The sequence below is a fragment of the Euprymna scolopes genome, chromosome 19 (assembly GCF_053919585.1).
Source record: "Euprymna scolopes isolate OS-2025 chromosome 19, ASM5391958v1, whole genome shotgun sequence".
In the NCBI taxonomy this organism is placed as follows: domain Eukaryota; kingdom Metazoa; phylum Mollusca; class Cephalopoda; order Sepiida; family Sepiolidae; genus Euprymna; species Euprymna scolopes.
Window position 1 is genome coordinate 112,885,556 of NC_136500.1, and position 14,114 is coordinate 112,899,669.

Here is a 14,114-nt window from a genome sequence, read left to right on the forward strand (position 1 = left end):
CCCAAAATTCACCACAGTTTGTATACCATACATGAACGACTTGTTAGAAAAAATTCAAGAATATGTAATCTATATGACACCAGGAGAGTATTCAGGAGAGATTCGACTTTTTGGAAACAGCTTGTAGGAGTCAAACCCTTGACAGAGAAAAAACATGACTCAGAACTTTATGTATGAGATCCCATGTAAATGTGGAAAACTATACAAAGGTGAGACGTGTCGTCCACGAAAAGTAAGGTTAGAAAAACATTATAAAGCCATAATATATGGAGAGATAGAAAAATCGCATATGGCTGACCATATATGGAGGGAAAAGGGAAACTACTCTTATCGGATGAAGTGAAAATTACAGACAGAAGAACAGTGGAGAATAAGACGACTCAAATAAGCAGCACATAAGTTGGGTGATGATCAACTACTAAGTAAGCCTAGTATAGAATTTAATATGATACAGGAACTGCTAATTATAAATCTATATATTAATACGATAGCATGTATGTTATTTTCTGTGTCATGCTTACATCCGGGTCGTTGAATTGTTATGTACTTCCATTTCTTATACTAAGAATTCCTCATAAGTTTTGGTTTCAGTTATAGCTAATTGCACTCCAATAATCTATTTTTTATAATAATTTTATCAAGAATTTTATCAAGAATTCTTCCTAAGTCTTGGTTTCGGTTATAGCTGAAGGAACTAAAGTTATATATATATATATATATATATATATATATATATATATATACTAGCAAAAGTACCCGTTGTTCACTGGGTTCAAAAACAGCCTACAGAAAATGGACGCTGATTTATGAAAGTAAGATAGGTTATGAAAAGGAAGGGTTGTAAAGAGATAGCTTCGAATTTGGGGGTATCAAAACCAAAGCAAAATATGATGAAAGTAAAAATAAAATAGATAAACCCCATAATTTATTATACCATACCTGTTCACACTGAAACACTTATCACAATATTCTGTGGATCTATATTAAAAAACCTTGTTAAACTTTGTGACATATTTCCATTCTATGGAGGTCAGGCGCGAACGAACACCTCATAATTTTATTCAAACTGAAACATAATTATCAAAGTATACTTACGCAGATAGATATGAAAAGTCTTTATTAAAGTTTGTGCCTATTTCCATTCTATGGAGGCCAGGCGCGAATGAAGACCCCACAATTTTATTATACCATCCCTATTTAAGTTAAAACATACTTATCAAAGTATTATTATGTACATCTATATCAAAAACACTTGTAAACGTTTTTTTTTTTTTTTAATTTTTTATTTCCATACTTTGTGGACCAGGTGCGAACGCAGACTCCACAATTTTAATGAACCACCGTTCTGCCAGATCAAATATACCCATTCCTGTGTCTTGATACATCTTCTATCATTATATGTAATCAGTTTTTTAAAATAGTCAACCATATAGGAGCCTATTCGTGACCAGACACACACACACACACAGAGCTTTATATTATATATATATATATATATATATATATATATATATATATATATATATATATATATATATATATTCATAAGTTTTGGATTCGGTTTCGATTCAAGCTGATGAACCCAAGTCATAGAGATGAATTTTTTTTATTTTTGAAATCGCAACTTTATAATATAAAAATCGATAGAACATTAACTCTATAATAATATATACGAAATCTGCAAGAATTAAAATATCATATTTAAGTGTATTTTATAACCTGGCTATGCCGGGCGTCCCTGCTAGCTTAGATAAATACTTTTGCAGTTTTAACAATAAAACTACAATAATATCAGAGCATCTCCATTTACACTGAATATCTACAGAATGCCAACATCAATATATTACATATGAATCAGTCCCCTGTGGAATTTCCACAGGACCTGCTAGTAATAGATAATATATATATATAGTAATAAGTAGGTAGTAATAAAATATATATATATATGGTGAAGCTGAGATAAGTAGGTGCAGCAGGCGAGCCTCGTTCTGACATTCGGAAAATTTAGGTTAACAACCGGTAAAGCTACCGAAAAGTAACTCTTTTGAATGAAGATGGATTAAACAATATTTTTTAATTAATTTAATTTTACTTAAAAACAAAATATTTTAGAAAATAATTTCTTAATTTTAAATAATAATTGATTGCAAATAATTTTTTTTAAAAATAATTATTGAAAAATATTGCAAGGTGTTTATAGCTGGTTCTTTGTAGAGAAGCATTTATTACTACAAAACGAAATGGTGAAATATAAAGTTAAGCTAAAAGTAAATTTTTTTTTTTTTGGTAAATATAGGGATACACTATGTAAACGGAAGCTGTAAAATGGTGCAATGTAGTTCGTGGGTTCAGGGGTAAATACCATGCAAACGGTAAATTTGCAACGGGTTTGATTATCAGATTAATTGTCAGCGATCTCGATTACCTATAAAAAAACAACAAATGAGAGTGTTTGGTGTTCTGTTGTAGCGTATCCCTATATTTACTTTTTTTTTTTTTAATTCAAAGAATTAAAGAAAGAAAAAAAATTCAAGGAAATTGCGAACATTTATTACTATAAACATAACGAACAAATGAAAATACAAAAAAATAAATAAATAATTGCAACCGAAGACAAAATAAGTCAAAGTAAAAAGGAAAACAGCTTTTTTTTAAATAGCAAAGTTCAAATGTTTGTTTGCATAAAGTAGTTCAACGAATTTTTTTTTTTTTTTATAATAAAGAAATATTTTTGTAAATAAAACAATTTGGAGAAATTAATTTACGGTGAAGCTGAGATAAGTAGGTCCAGCAGACGAGTACTTTCTATATCCATCATTCAAAGGGTCAGTAATGGTAGAAGCACCGGTGTCAGGTGTCACATGTAACGTGACCTAACTGTTCAGATTTTTCAGAACGAGGCTCGTCTGCTGTACCTACTTATCTTAGATTCACCATATATATATATATATATATATATATATATATATATATATATATATATATATATATATATAAGTAATATGTAGTATAAATAGTGATATTTGCATCTAGAAATAAAATAGGTTTAAGGTTCCTAAAATTCATACAAGAATTGTCCCCAAGGACCTGTGACACAGTGGTTAGAGTACTTGGAAAAATTCAGTTGCAAAAGTGACATTATTCTGAAGGTTCAAGGTTCCAACCTCAGTGTGAACGGCTGAAAATACAACTGAATTAATTGGGACTTCTATCCAGTCATGGTGGTGCTACCCCATGAATTAAATAAAGGGTTCCATTTGAAATTCCATGCAGATTCCCGAGTTCAACAAAATACATCTGAAGATGGTCGAAGGTTACATTGAAATGTTGTGAAAATAACCCTCAAGATAAGAACATTAGTCCGAAGAATCTACATAATACAAACCAATATTTTATCAAACCGACTTTTCTTTAAAGTACATCTGATTTAATTATTTATACATCTTAACATTTAATATTTAAACATCCGACAAATAATTTAATTTGTACTTTTAAATCGGTTTGGTTGTCTTATTTTATGGCATATCAACCCTTTTTGGGTATCTTAATGTTTGGTCCATTTGGTATAATTATTAAAGTGTTTGTTAATGGACCAAGGGACTGAAGTTCAATCACCAGTAGAATCATATTAAAGGCTAAATGAATAATACTTGCTGCTTTCTTACTCAACACTCGACATTGGAAAATAATCCAGAGAAAGTAATGATACCTTCCCCTACATTTCCCTATAGTAATCAATGAAAAGAGAGCCTTTGGGTTACTCTCAGCTACAGTTGATCTATTTTCTTAAATTACCAATCGGAGTAATTTTAGTAAAAGTTGCTATGCTTTAAGTTCCTATTGTGTTCAAATATTTATAATATTATGGATTTACAATTAATGGCAACTAAGAAGTGATTTCTGCCTTAAAGTTCCCTAATTGAAACCTTACAACCGTATATAGTTTAAGAGAAAACAGATTTGGATTAGTTGGTAGTGTTGGAAAGTAGGGTAGGTAAAAAAAAAAAGACATCAGAACGAGATGTAGTTGCAGAACGTAGTGTGCTGCAAACACCTTGCCCAAAGAAGTTTTAAGCTGAAAGGCAATGTTAATCTGAAAATACATAAAAACTTTCATAAAATACCTAGTTTATTCATTTGATTATAAGAACAAAAAAGATTTTAATGAATACTATTTTCCACATGGAATTAGACATGCCAGTGAGAAATCCCCGCAGGCTGTGAGTTGTTTGTGACTGCTTTAAAACTAAACTTAAAATTATGATCAGTAATCCTTGCTAGATATTTTAGTTGATAATGTGTGTGTGCGTGTATATATATATATATATATATATATATATATATTTAAAAGAGTGTAGCCATCAACAATTGTGGGTTTTTCAGCCTTTTATCATATTTTTATTTTAAAATATTTTTATAACACGTTTCAAGCTTTGTTTCGCTCTCTTCAGATATTTTCATAAAAAGTTTTTTTTTTAACTGAGAGTTTGAAATGTTATTTTTACATCTGCTGACATTTAGTATCAGCAAATGTAAAAATAACATTACAAACTCATTTAAAAAAAACAACCTTTTTACGAAAATATCTGAAGAGAGCGAAAAAAAGCTTGAAACGCGTTATAAAAATATTTAAAAATAAAAATATGATAAAAGGCTAAAAAACCCACAATTGTTGATGGCTACACTCTTTTAAATTACATTTTTTTTCTCTCGTTGGAACTGCACAACTATCACTTTAAATATATATATATATATATATATATATATATATATATATATTTACTATAATAATTAAGTACCTACAGACACTAGTGTTTCATCCTTTCAGGAATCATCAGTGCAGGGTGTCACGATTAACACCGATCGATAGATTCGACCCCGGCAACAGAAGCTATCTCTGACTCCATTAGCAGAACTTAATCCATTCGGCCATCGTTAACCGCGATTCTCACTGTTAAAATTTAAACATGTTTTTTACTGTCTGTCAGAGTGATCTAATCATTATATGATGATCTGCACATATGAGCTGAATTGCCCAACTTTATTTCAACTGAAAAAAGCTCAATGAAAAGAAAAAAGTTTCTTAAAGGAGCTGACACAATATGCCATTAGCGTATCAAGCAACACTCTTTGTATAAACAAATCGAGTAGAGGCATTTGGACGATGTCAAAACATTGTTTATTCATGATCCACACAGCAGCAATCGTATAGCGTAATGGTGAGGAGCCTTGACTGTCATTTGGGCGGTTGGGTTTTGATCCTGGCTTGAGGCAGTTGCCTGTCTAGCCGCACTGAGGAGCTGTGAAACAGCAAAACAGTACTGTATGTGGATGACTATAATGCTCTGTATCTTGGGTTAAACATATTGGGAAGTGATATACAAATTGCCATTAGCGTATTAAGCAAATCTCTTTGTGTAAAAAAATCGATCAGAAGCATTTGGACGATGTCAAAACATTGTTTATTCATGACCCACACAGCAGCAGCTGTATAGCATAGTGGTGAGCAGCCTTAACTGTCATTTGGGCGGTTGGGTTTCGATCCTGGCTTGAGGCAGTTATCTGTCTAGCCACACTGATGAGCTGTGAAACAGCGAAACAGTACTGTATGTGGATGACTATATATATATATGTATGTATGTATGTAGCGCCTACCCCGGAACTAAAATTTGACAGGGACTTTTTGATATGTCACCGTTTCCGGAGAGCTCTAAAAAAGAAAACAAAAAAAAACTGTGGCGCAAAATTTGAGGTGTTTCTCTTTCTTTTTCTTCCCACTGGACTGCATGAGGTAAGACGTGCTTTTCACCGCTGCGGCCTTCTTCGCACGCGCCCGAACTAAAGACATTATGATAATTTCTTCTAAACGAAACAAAAAAAAAATATATATTTTCTTTATCTCTTTTCTCCACTTTTTACATGAAATGCATTCACAAAGAAAAACATTAATTTCTTTTTTCTCTTCTAATTATTTTACACTCAAAAGGAACATTTACCCAGTCCATAAGGATTTCTTTGTTCTCAATGGACACAAACATATGAGTGTAACAGAAAGCCGAGAAATGTTAAATAAATTTACACTTCCTTACCAAGTCTGTACCAAGTCTGAATATTTATTTTTAATAATTTTTCTAAAAAATTATTTTAAGGGAGTTGTTCATCATTTTGTCTGGCGACCAGCTCGGTTCATATATATATATATGTGTGTGTGTGTGTGTGTGTGGAAGAGTATAAGAAGGTTATAGCAATGCAAGGAACTGGGTGTTGAAGTGATGTGACGCACGAACAAAAACAAACAAAGCTCCTGTAGGTTTTTTTTCTTATCTTTATATCATTTTATAAAACAATCACAAATACAAATTTGTAAATATGAGCTTACTAGTTCATGTAGCCAGGATGCTGGAAATTTTTAATATTTCGAGAATATAATCTCTTTTTCAAAAAGAAAACTACCAAAAGAATGTTGTTAAAAAAAATTGATAATATCGTATAAATGGAACCGGAAATGGGATTAATTGAGCTGCCGAGTAGATAGAGAACTTAAAATTAGGTTAGCATTCTAATCATTGTGTTATTTGTATGTACTGATGCATACGGCTTGCCAATCATGATGTAGGAGAGATATTAATGTATTGATGTGCATTGGTTTCAGTAGAGATTCAATTGTGTACAAGTATTTTTAGGGCAGCAGAGTTTATCTCTCTCAATTATCAATGCAACTAATTGATTATATGCTTAAAATTGGAACCAGAAAATAAGAATAAAATTAAGCGTCCTAGTACAAAGAATAAAAAGAAACAAAAATATTTTTTTTTACATCAATAAAATGAGGTCATACACGTATATGTTGTAAAGAAACCACATGAAACATGTATGCACATATGTAGCCAATAATGTTTGTATAAATAAAGATTTTTTTTCCTATATAGTTCTCTACTTGTTGTTGAGCACTATTTTATAAACACCAGAGTTGTATTGGATTAACATCTAGAAAACACCAATAAAATCATTATATATATATATATGTTTGGAGGTACAAAATTTATAAATAGATTTAAATATGTGCTGAAATTTCTTAAGGGCTCTTTCGGCTATCATCTCTTCAGGAAAAAAACAATAGCATACAAAACAATATTATTGGCGAAATTAAAGAGCACTACGGGGGAATTTGGATGCGCCAAATTAAGGAAAAAAACAACAACAACAAAAAAATGAAACGATTAAAAGAAAAAATTAATGTGTAAATACGGTGTTTAAAAGCGACTAAAACTGGGTGCATCGAGAGAGAACAAAAAAAAAAAAAAAAGGGGGGGGGAGAAAAGGGGTCAAAGTTCCATAAAGAGAAATAATGCTTTTGTTGTCTCTTTTTGCCGGCATAAAGGTTTTCGAACCTCAATATTTATATAATGTTAATATTTATATAATGTACATTTATGCATAGAAAATGTTATTAATTAAGTTAATTAATCATGATATTTTACTGTTCCTTCCTTTCTATTAATCTGAAATGATTTAAAATTTTATTAAAAAACGTGACCAATGGTTGTAGGGAAGACAAATACAATTTACTCAATAAAATGTGACCTATGAGATGGCAAGACATTAAATGATGGCATGGTTCCTTTTAAGTTGGGTCGCAAGGGTGTCTGCTTCCAAAACACCGTGAATCTAATGTGACAAGGAGGAATGGTATTTCAATAGAAGACAATGCACATGAGAATGATGCCAATTGTCTCAGGTTTTCGTGGTGGGAAGAAGAATAATACTTGCCTTCTTTCTTCTTAATCCAGACATAATGCCAAAATGAAAAAAAAATCAATACATTGCATTCATTATTTTAGACTGTGATCGCAAAATAAAACCGGAAGAAGAGGATGAAAAAGAAAAAATGAAGGAAGGGGATGAAAAATTAAAAAGAAAAAATGAAGGAAAGGAGATGATGAATTAAAAAGATAAAATGAAGAAGAGGATGAAGAAAAAATGAAAGAAAAAGAGAATGCAAAAGAAAAATGAAAGACGAAGAGGATGAAAAAGAAAAATGAAAGACGAAGAAAATGAAAAAGAAAAATGAAAGACGAAGAAAATGAAAAAGAAAAAATGAAAGAAGAGAATGAAAAAGAAAAAATGAAAGAAGAAAATTCAAAAGAAAAATGAAGTAAAAAGAAGAGGATGAAAAAGAAAAAGTGAAGTAAAAAGAAGAGGATAAAAAAGAAAAGAAAAAATGAAAGAAGAAGGAATGCAAAAGAAAAATGAAAGACGAAGAGAATAAAAAAGAAAAAAATGAAAGAAGAAAATGAAAAAGAAAAATGAAAGACGAAGAGAATGAAACAGAAAAAATGAAAGAACAGAATGAAAAAGAAAAATGAAAGAAGAACAGAATGAAAAGAAAAATGAAAGAAGAACAGAATGAAAAAGAAAAAATGTAAGAAGAAGAAAATGAAAAAGAAAAATGAAAGAAGACGAGAATGAAAAAGAAAAAATGAAGTAAAAAGAAGAGGATGAAAAAGGAAAAATGAAGAAAGGAGAAGAGGATGAAAAAGAAAAAATGAAGAAAGGAGAAGAGGATGAAAAAGCAAAAATGAAGAAAGGAGAAGAGGATGAAACACTGAAGAAAGAAAAGAATGAAAAAGAAAAATGAAAAGGAAGAAAAAATGAAGGAAGAGGATGAAAAATGAAAAAGATAAAAATGAAGAAGAGTATGAAGAAGAAATGAAAGGAGAAGAGGATTAAAAAGAAAAAATGAAGGAAAGAAGGAGAGGATGAAAAAGAAAAAATGAAGGAAAGAAGGAGAGGATGAAAAAGAAAAAATGAAGGAAAGAAGGAGAGGATGAAAAAGAAAAAATGAAGGAAAGAAGGAGAGGACGAAAAAAATGAAGGAAGGAGAATAGGATGAAACAGAAAAAATGAAGGAAGGAGAATAGGATGAAAAAGAAAAAATGAAGGAAGGAGAATAGGATGAAAAAGAAAAAATGAAGGAAGGAGAATAGGATGAAAAAGAAAAAATGAAGGAAGGAGAATAGGATGAAAAAGAAAAAATGAATGAAGGAAGGAGAGGATGAAAAAGAAAAAATGAATGAAGGAAGGAGAGGATGAAAAAGAAAAAATTAAGAAAGGAAGGAGAGGATGAAAAAGAAAAAATTAAGAAAGGAAGGAGAGGATGAAAAAGAAAAAATTAAGAAAGGAAGGAGAGGATGAAAAAGAAAAAATGAAGAAAGGAAGGAGAGGATGAAAAGGAAAAATTAAGAAAGGAAGGAGAGGATGAAAAAGAAAAAATGAAGAAAGGAAGGAGAGGATGAAAAAGAAAAAATGAAGAAAGGAAAAGAGGATGAAAAAGAAAAAATGAATGAAGGAAGGAGAGGATGAAAAAGAAAAAATTAAGAAAGGAAGGAGAGGATGAAAAAGAAAAAATGAAGAAAGGAAAAGAGGATGAAAAAGAAAAAATGAAGGAAGGAAAAGAGGATGAAAAAGAAAAAATGAAGGAAGGAAAAGAGGATGAAAAAGAAAAAATGATGGAAGGAAAAGAGGATGAAAAAGAAAAAATGATGGAAGGAAAAGAGGATGAAAAAGAAAAAAATTAAGGAAGGAAAAGAGGATGAAAAAGAAAAAATGATGGAAGGAAAAGAGGATGAAAAAGAAAAAAATGAAGGAAGGAAAAGAGGATGAAAAGAAAAAATGAAGGAAGGAGAAGAGGATGAAAAAGAAAAAATGAAGAAAGGAGAGAGAAGAGGATGAAAAACTGAAGGAAGAAGAGAATGAAAAAGAAAAATTAAAAGGAAGAAAAAAATGAAGGAAGAGGATGAAAAATGAAAAAGAAAAAATGAAGAAGAGTATGAAGAAAAAATGAAAGGAGAAGTGGAAGAAAAAAAATGAAGGAAGGAGAAGGGGATGAAAAAGAAAAAAATGGAGGAAGAAGAGGATGAAAAAGAAAAAAATGAATAAAGGAAGGAGAGGATGAAAAAGAAAAAAATGAATGAAGGAAGGAGAGGATGAAAAAGAAAAAAATGAAGGAAGGAAAAGAGGACGAAAAAGAAAAAATTAAGGAAAGAAAAGAGGACGAAAAAGAAAAAATGAAGGAAGGAAAAGAGGACGAAAAAGAAAAAATTAAGGAAGGAAAAGAGGACGAAAAAGAAAAAATGAAGGAAGGAGAAGAGGATGAAAAAGAAAAAAAATGAAGAGGAAGAGGATGAAAAAGAAAAAATGAAGAGAGAAGAAGAGAATGAAAATGAAAACAAATGAAGGGAGAAGAAGATGAAGAAAAAGAAAAAAGAAATGAAGGAAGAAGAGGACGTAAAAGAAAAAATGAAAGAAAAAGAGGATAAAGAATAAACAGAAATGAAGGAAGAAGAGGATAAAGAAGAGGTAAAAATAGAGGAAAAAGAAGAGGAAATAAATTATGACAGTCGGTCCAAAAGTAAAGCCTCCTATTTTTTTAACTCAAAAACTAAAACGTCGAAGTAGTATGAAGATGAGAGCGGTATCATTAAAACGAGCAACCTTTTGTGCCCCTGAATTTATTTTCCTACATAGTCACCACCATTCTCAATGCGCTTTTGCCAGCAATGAATGATGCTTCATACATAACAGTTCAGAGCACGCTTTGTCACTCACATCTGTCGCCAGTCTGAAATCGATGGACCCATCTAATTGTGCTGACATCAACTGCATCTGCTTTGTAAACATTCAACAGGTGCTGGTAGATGTTGACCAGTTTGATTTTTTTTTTTGCATGGAGGATATCAATGACGCACTCATGATAGAGAATTGCTTTTTTCAGTCTGACACCATCAATATCTGCAACAGAGAGATGAGACTTTCAATTCATGAACGCATAAGTTCAGTCATCCTAACAGTGCGATTTGCAACTCCCTCTGATCCATGCAGACAAAAAAAAAAAATAGGAGCTATTACTTTTGGAATGCCCTTTCTCTAAAAAGAGAAGCAAGTAGCAAAGAATAGAAGGAAACAAAAATAAGAGAAGAAAGGTAACAGTAGCAAGTTAGAAGAGAAAAAAATGGAGGAAAATGGGAACAGTAGAACGGAAGAAGAGAAGAAAACGAATAATAGCAAAGATAACATAATTTAATATCCTTCAAGGTAGGAGCACTCGGACCTCTGCGTAGATGTTACAGCAAGAACTAACTCCTATTTGGGTATTATCATCATCAAGATCATAATATTTGGCTTAACATCTGTTTCACATGCTTGTTAAGATTATAAAAATATGTTCTAAGAGAAAAAGATTCTAATGCCGTTTCTGACTACAGATCGTGTATTTTGGCGATAGAACATCTTTTGAAAGTGCCAAGAACAACGCTGACAATTAATATGCAGTTAAATTAACGAATAAAAAAGAATGTTATCAACAGTATGCAAGAGCTAACTTAAAACGGGCATTTTGGAATGAATGAGAGAAAACATGAATTAACGAACAAAATGCATTTATATCAACAATTTTACAGAAATGTAAAATATACTCCAGTAGTTTCTTCCCCAAGACAGCTAGACTTTGAAATTCCCTTCCCGGTCTCTGTTTCCCCAACTGTACTGACTTGCAGAAGTTCAAGTGCAATGTGAACAGACATCTTGCTGCCCAACTCCCTACAGAGTACCCCTGATGCCTATGTCCCTGATAGTAGCCCCATACAACAAAATGGCAATGTGTCTTGTTTGGGGTGAAAATGTAATAAAAAAATTAAAAAAGACCAAAGTTTGTTGAGAATTCTTGAATAAGGAGTAAAGCGCCAGAAATTCCATTACAGCTGAAATTAATCTTGTTCTCTTTAAGGAAGCCCGTTTCTTTGACAAGCTTCTATGACGGACTTTCACTCCAAGCCTGATATCAAATCTTTTGCTGAAAAAAAAAAAAAAAAAAAGGTTCGATTTTTCTACTGCTCAATAAAATACCTCACAACATGCTATTTTTCTACCTGTATGAGAACCAAATATGTCATAGGATGGAGAACTGCTCTTAGATTTGTGTCGGTGCCATTCAGTACCCTTTCTTGTCTTGACAGATTACAAAACTGACTTTGAAATATGGTAGAGGATTCTTTTTTTTCGTCTTACAGCTTCTTTCACATAGAAAAGATGTTGCAAGCGTCTCTCTACTGAGCTCCAATCCCTAATTCCCCTTTATAAAAAAAATCACAGCAAGAACTCATCTATCTACCACCATAGTAAACAACTTTTATTATCTCTTTCCCTCTCTTTACTAAAAACAAAATAAAAATTCCATGCACAAAGTTTACTTCCTAGAAATCCCATCTGTGGGACCAGATATCATGAGACTGCTGGAGGTAAACTTTCTGGAGTATAAATAAAAGTTCATTTGCAAAGTCTGTTTACAAATAATTGTATTTGAGACTTTTGCATTGCTTATTTCTGCCAATGATATCGATTCTTAAAAATGATGTCGTCATATGCAATTCGTTGTTTTGAAATGTGTCTTAGGTGAATGAGTTCAAGTTTTGAAAGCAAAAACTTCAAATTGAACTTTTTTATTCTTTGGGGAAAGAGTTTCACTGAATTTTTCGTATAAAAGAAGCATCTTTTTGCTTCTGGGTGATTTTTCTTCTTTTTTTTTTCTTTTTTTATTTATTTATTTATTTTTTTTTTACAAATGAGTCACCACTTATCAAGGCCCGAAGGCCACTCGAGGATAAGGGTTACTGAATGTACAGTAATCAATGGAAAAACGTTGTAGTAATCGTTAGTAGTGGGAATTTGGTAAATTGGATTACTTAAGGGGATGTCTCATCAAAAACTTGTTCACGTTGGACTTGAAGACGACCAAATTCTAGTCAGCTGGAAAGCAGGCAAACGGAAGAGTGTTGCAGTTCTAAGAAAGAAGCTTTGCCCATAGACTCTCCGTTTAGGTTTAGGGACAGCTAAAGAGTGGGGAAAATTATTGATGGTGGTTTCAGTTAGACGAGTGTTTTACATATATACAAGCCATTTTAATGCTTCTTTTCTTTCCTCTTATGTTAACAGTTTGAAAATTATTCGGTTGCGGCATGTGGAAAAATTGTGCAATTCAATCTTGTTCAATAAATGTTTTCTCTATTTTTAGGATACAAGATCGCATTCACTTTATTTTGACATGACTTTCTATTTTCTCTATTAATATGAGTACAATGTTATAGAAGTGAACAATCACCTTCAAAATTCGGCATATATAGATATATACTAGCTAGACACCCAGTGCTAGTATATATAGATATATACTAGCTAGACACCCAGTCGTACAATACACTTAAAAATGATATTTTAACTTATGTAGATAGATGGTGTATGTCTTATTATAGAATTAATCTTCTATTGAATATTATATATTATGAGGACTAATTTGCAAACAAAATTAAAAAATAATGATTATGTCGGTCATCAAATTCCATTTGTGTTTGTTTACAATATAATGTCAGCTGATATTTGGGCTTGACGATGAATGCCTTGGGAACTCATTTCTGATTAATGTTTACTTTTAAAATATGCAAACAAAGAAATGATTTGCAGCGATTTTAAATAGTACCTCTTCTTTTATCATAAATTGAACTCATTAATAAGAAAAAATTAAAATAAAATGGTGAGGTACACCCGGGTTTGAACACGGGATCATTCAATCTGTAGTCAAATTCTCTAGCACTACGCTATATTTCCAGATGTCAATAATTCTGTTTTTTTTTTTAAAGAAATGATTTGTTGAGATTTTATTATCTCCCTTGCCGGTCTAACATAAAATTTTCTTCTGTAAAAATTCTTTTATCTATCAGAAGGAAAGACTATTTTTAGAATCGAATTTTTTTCGATTTTTGATGCTTATCAGATGAATTTCTGAACAAAACATCTCAGAACACTGCGAGACATAAGTTACTTTTGTGTGAAATTTGAAAAAGATAGGCTCAGCCATTTCGAAACCTATGAGGAAGGAACTAACACACACACACACACACAAAGTGACTTTTATGAAATAGTATAAATACTAGCGGGGGGGGGAGCTTGCTTTGCCTAGTCGTAAAATATGATATATGATATTTTAATTTGCCCAAATTTCGTATATATTATTATTATAGAGTCATGATTTAAAAAGAAAAAAAATATTTGGGTGCCATCAGCTA

The 14,114-nt window shown here is 31.5% G+C and overlaps 1 protein-coding gene across 17 annotated transcripts in view; it reads right to left on the reverse strand.

Annotated features, from left to right (window-relative positions):
- Positions 1-14,114, reverse strand: part of LOC145239882 (oxygen-dependent coproporphyrinogen-III oxidase-like) — a 985,985-nt gene that overhangs the window by 400,908 nt on the left and 570,963 nt on the right. The gene's annotated exons all lie outside the window — the stretch shown is intronic.